The following is a 6,000-nucleotide window of genomic DNA, read 5'->3' on the forward strand; positions in this document are numbered from 1 at the left end:
AGATAAAGGGCGGCGGACGAGGAAAGAATAAGAAGTTAAAACTTTACAACAGAATTCTCACTACCACACCTCAATGTACTGGGAAAACAAAGCCGTTGTGTTTCATATTGTGCATTAATGAAAAAGCAAAGCATTTCAGCAGATTTTATAGTTGTGGGTGATCATTGCTGTTACCTTTGCACACAAAACCTGAACCAATCTGTTCATGTTTTTACTCAGTATGACACAAACAGACATAACAAGCAGTATGAAATATTCCATTGCCCTTAGTCTACTTTAAGTTGAAAGGTGAACTATCCCTTTAGTGCTGCCCCATAGAGAATCGCAATGAACCTATATGAACCCAACTAGACATCTTCTCTGAGGGTGAGAGAATTAATTAGGCTGACTTCTGTTTTACATGAAGATTCATCCTTCTGCCACGTACTACACATGCACCATTGTTCCCTGCAAAGATTCTGCAGCCCTGGACCTGAACAGGCTTGTCATCTTGCTTTGTGCCAGTACAAGCTCTAAATCCAGCGCCTGTATTGGCACAACATAGCTTTATTATCTACAATTACATGGGGTAAAGGTTCTGTTTATCTGCAGTATTACTGACGTACCATAGTAAGTTAATTTGGCTTAGTTATCAAATATATTTATGTTTGGATATTACGTAGATATTAGGGGAGTATCTATTGTAAAGTATCTCTAAACACCCACGTAAATGTTGGCACCCTCACACAAACAAATGCAGGGGTAGAATATACTTTAGTCTTGGGCCTTTTTGTTCAAGCCCCAGTTTAAGGTAAAACATTTAGTATGGGCTCATATCCATTAGCTAATACCAAGGTTACAGATGTATGAAAACATTATGGCTTTAGCCATTCAGCAATAACATTATTGGATAATAATTAGGATAGAAAATATTGTTGATTTGAGCCAAAATCTTATTTTAAGTAGCCTTCAAAACCAAGAGTAACTACCAGAGCACATTTTGCCCAAATGCCTTCAGTCTGGGCCCCCTCCCAACCACTGCTCCAGGCCTCTGTAGAAAGCCTCATTGGGGCCACTGTTCTAGATTATGGAAGCACATAGCACCATGTTTGTGACTGTTACTGAATAAGCCCAGAATATGTAAAGCTGTCCAGTCTTTAGGAAAAAACACTTCTGTAGGGTGGCAGTTAGTGTGATGGTGCGCAAGAAAAAGAATTGATATCATGAACAGAGCTTCCCCTGCAGCTACAAGAGTTGCACTTGGGTGTCAGTGAGTGAGTTGTTCTGCAGGGCAGATGTCAATAACTTCTTGGCTCAGCTCCTCTGCCCCATTCAGACAAGGACATACTGTATGCTGGGCAACGATGATACTCTGTGGCACAGCAGCCAGAAGCAGTGAGGCTTCTCATGATGTCAGCAGTAATCTGCCTATCATCATTGCCCCCAGAGTCTTAACCCAGTGGGGGTGTGGCTAGTTCCTAAGAAAGTCACTAGTCACTTATGTGGCCATAGTCTTACAACTGACTAGAGATTTAGCGGCACTAAATGCAATTTAATTTTCATTTGCTGAGTTGACTTGAGTCCTTATAGAAGTAATTCGTTGTTTTGCTGCCTGTGGGCATCAAGTAATTGTCTGAAATTCCTTCCCTTTAGTCCCCCAGCCAACACACAGATCCCACCTACCCCCCTTACATTTAAGATGAATTAGCGCCAGCTAGTTAGTGTCATTTTGCATATATTTTTCAGGGCATACATAGGGGAGTAACTCTATATCTAGCCTGCTTCTGTGGAGGGTTGGGTGCTACTTGGACGAATAAAGAAACACCTGGAAAGTGACGTTCTCATCTTTTTAACACATTAAAAAGTAGTAATATAACTTATTCATGGAACTGTGTTATTAAAAATATGAACAGTGGCATAATATATATTTTATATATCCTTTCAACCAGAAAATGTAATAATTATTTTGCACTAACAATTTTAGAGCCTGAGATTTACAGAAATACATTATCTAAACAACTTTAGTTTCCTGGGTTACACAGTGTTTTGACAAGGTTTTAGGGATGTGATTTCCAACAACCCTTAGGCTTAGATTCTCAATAACAGCCCAGAGCACCCTGACATGGATTCCGCCCCCCTCCCACAGTAAATGGAAGGGCTCATTGCTAGTTAAGAGAGTGCAATAGCCAAAAGAGAAAAGTGCTGAAAATCCAATTTAAAATGGATGACATTGCTAAGCACCATTTATTAGGATGTAATTTACAGCTATCCTATACTCATATGGGAACACTTGAGACAACCTGAGTTTCCAGCACTTACTAACTAGTCAGCGGGGGCCGTGACTTCATTTTACTTGCTGATGATTGGAACACAGATGTTATCATAACATGGGCCTCATTTTAGTTATATGTGACTGTATACTGATATAGTTATAGATCCTTCAAGAGTTGTTTATGACACTTTCTCATGTGTCTTGCTCCTTTAAAATATATTTATTGCACCAAGGCATGGATTAGATCAGTGACTGTCTTGTTGCATTCGATGACTCTCACAAAAATTCTTAAGCTGGCCATATACGCACCGGTGATATTGTACGAAACCTCGTTTCGTGCGATATTCAGTGAATGTATGGTGACTCGCGAGGCGACCGATATCGCAAATGGCTGCGGATATCGATTGACTCGCCAATCGCGCAGGTTAAAAGATTTTGATCGGGTGCCATTGAAGGCGCCCCAGCAAAATCTATGTTCAGGGCTGAATCGGCAGAAGGAGGTAGAATTCCTATTGTTTCTAACTCTATATCTGACGATTCAGCCCTGAATGTCTATGGAGGGTGGGAACGATCTTTCGTGGGACCAGATTGAAAATCGCCACGTGTGTGGCCACCTTTAGCTTGGCCCCAAATAACTGCCACAATAGGGTTTTGAAAGCTGAGCCTGGGAAGCGTTGAGCTGCCAATCACCTTTACTGACGTTGGGCTAAAGGAGTGAAAGCCTATTATATGTCAACAACATCAATGGTGACATTACTAACATTTGCTTATTAACTCATCTCCTACCTACTCCCAGCAGCCTGAGATCAATAACAGAGGATTGGGTCAAGTTGGATGACTGATTCATCAAATATTCAAACTCTGATAAATCTCACATTAAAAGGGCTTTACAGGTATGGGACCTGTTATCTAGAATGCTCTTTCCGTAATTTGGATCTCCATAACTTAAGTCTGCTAAAAAATCATATAAATATTGAATAAACCCAATAGACTTGTTTTGCCTCCAATAAGGGGTAATTATATCTTAGTTGGGATCAAGTACAGGTACTGTTTTATTATTACAGAGAAAAGGGAATCATTTAACCATGAAATAAACCCAATAGGGCTGTTCTGCCCCCAATAAGGGGTAATTATATCTTAGTTGGGATCAAGTACAGGTACTGTTTTATTATTACAGAGAAAAGGGAATCATTTAACCATGAAATAAACCCAATAGGGCTGTTCTGCCCCCAATAAGGGGTAATTATATCTTAGTTGGGATCAAGTACAGGTACTGTTTTATTATTACAGAGAAAAGGGAATCATTTAACCATTAAATAAACCCAATAGGGCTGTTCTGCCCCCAATAAGGGGTAATTATATCTTAGTTGGGATCAAGTACAGGTACTGTTTTATTATTACAGAGAAAAGGGAATCATTTAACCATTAAATAAACCCAATAGGGCTGTTCTGCCCCCAATAAGGGGTAGTTATATCTTAGTTGGGATCAAGTACAGGTACTGTTTTATTATTACAGAGAAAAGGGAATCATTTAACCATTAAATAAACCCAATAGGGCTGTTCTGCCCCCAATAAGGGGTAATTATATCTTAGTTGGGATCAAGTACAGGTACTGTTTTATTATTACAGAGAAAAGGGAATCATTTAACCATGAAATAAACCCAATAGGGCTGTTCTGCCCCCAATAAGGGGTAATTATATCTTAGTTGGAATCAAGTACAGGTACTGTTTTATTATTACAGAGAAAAGGGAATCATTTAACCATTAAATAAACCCAATAGGGCTGTTCTGCCCCCAATAAGGGGTAATTATATCTTAGTTGGGATCAAGTACAGGTACTGTTTTATTATTACAGAGAAAAGGGAATCATTTAACCATGAAATAAACCCAATAGGGCTGTTCTGCCCCCAATAAGGGGTAATTATATCTTAGTTGGGATCAAGTACAGGTACTGTTTTATTATTACAGAGAAAAGGGAATCATTTAACCATTAAATAAACCCAATAGGGCTGTTCTGCCCCCAATAAGGGGTAATTATATCTTAGTTGGAATCAAGTACAGGTACTGTTTTATTATTACAGAGAAAAGGGAATCATTTAACCATTAAATAAACCCAATAGGGCTGTTCTGCCCCCAATAAGGGGTAATTATATCTTAGTTGGGATCAAGTACAGGTACTGTTTTATTATTACAGAGAAAAGGGAATCATTTAACCATTAAATAAACCCAATAGGGCTGTTCTGCCCCCAATAAGGGGTAATTATATCTTAGTTGGGATCAAGTACAGGTACTGTTTTATTATTACAGAGAAAAGGGAATCATTTAACCATTAAATAAACCCAATAGGGCTGTTCTGCCCCCAATAAGGGGTAATTATATCTTAGTTGGGATCAAGTACAGGTACTGTTTTATTATTACAGAGAAAAAGGAAAACATATTTAAAAATTAGAATTATTTGCTTATAATGGAGTCTATGGGAGATGGCCTTTCTGTAATTCGGAGCTCTCTGGATAATGGGTTTCCGGATAAGGGATCCCATACCAGTATATGCATTCTCAACATGAATAAAATAGATAAAGTGTATGCTGAAAATACACTGTGTATCCTTTTAATGAAATAAGGCATATATCTTCTTATGATAAAGCAGTAACAGGCTTTGACACGGGGAGGCAGATTTAAAAAACTTGAAAATTGCAAATGTGTGCTTATTTATTGAAAACCTCAAATTTCAAAAACTTGATCATGTAAAGTGTGAAAAACAACTAAAACACAATAAAATCATGTTCTACGCATCATTTTCAATGAGTTTGCCAAATTTCGAATGGGTCCTGAGAACTCAAATTGAAAAAGAGTTTGAATTTTTGTAACAGAGCCCCCACTGACATGTACATGAACTCTCCAGGTTTTTAGAATTTTAATATTTGAGTTTCATAAATCTCAAAAATTCAAATTTGCGATTTTTGCTGCAAAAAAACTCACATTGTGTTATGAACTTAAAATTCAAAAATTATAATTGACTCCTTTATTATCTTCCCATTAATTAGCGGAGTTAGTTTAACTAGGGAATACTTGCAGTGTTCCACATCCATCTTCTGATGAAAAAATAGTGGAAGGTGTATGATGGACTTTCTATGATTTCTATCAGCTTACACTGGTTCATTGTGTACCTGATGAAGGGGCGTGTCCCAGAAACGGGACTAGTTCCCTATTGCATCTGCCTTGAGTGCCGGTACCTTGTTTTTCCTTGGGCATCCACCTAAGGGAGTTCCCTCTCCCCAAGGCCAAGTATGCATGTGTATTTTGTAGCTACACAATATCCCCCTCTTTCAACCTTTGTTGTGACTGTTTTGACTTGTTAAAGTGTGCACTTGCAATCTAATATCTACCTCACCAAACATGGACTGCTTCACTTTCCCTGTTTGCCCTTTTTAGCTAAAAAATAGCAAAAAAACAATGTTTTTCAGATATTTGTAACCTCCCGGGCTATAATGGGGACCCTGACCTTGATGGTTGGACTCCATAGGGGGCTTGAACCAAAAAAAGTCTGACAACCATTGCTTTAAACTCTAAAAACAAAGTTATTTTCCCTGTATATATAGCTATTTAAGGGCTCTGGCACACGGGGAGATTAGTTGCCCGCGACAAAACTCCCTGTTCGCGGGCGACTAATCTCCCCGAGTTGCCTTCACCTTCCATCCCACCGGCGAAAATGTAAGTCGCCGGTGGGATGGCACAAGCGGCGGCGCGAT

This window comes from Xenopus tropicalis, chromosome 6 (genome assembly GCF_000004195.4).
Source record: "Xenopus tropicalis strain Nigerian chromosome 6, UCB_Xtro_10.0, whole genome shotgun sequence".
Lineage (NCBI taxonomy): Eukaryota > Metazoa > Chordata > Amphibia > Anura > Pipidae > Xenopus > Xenopus tropicalis.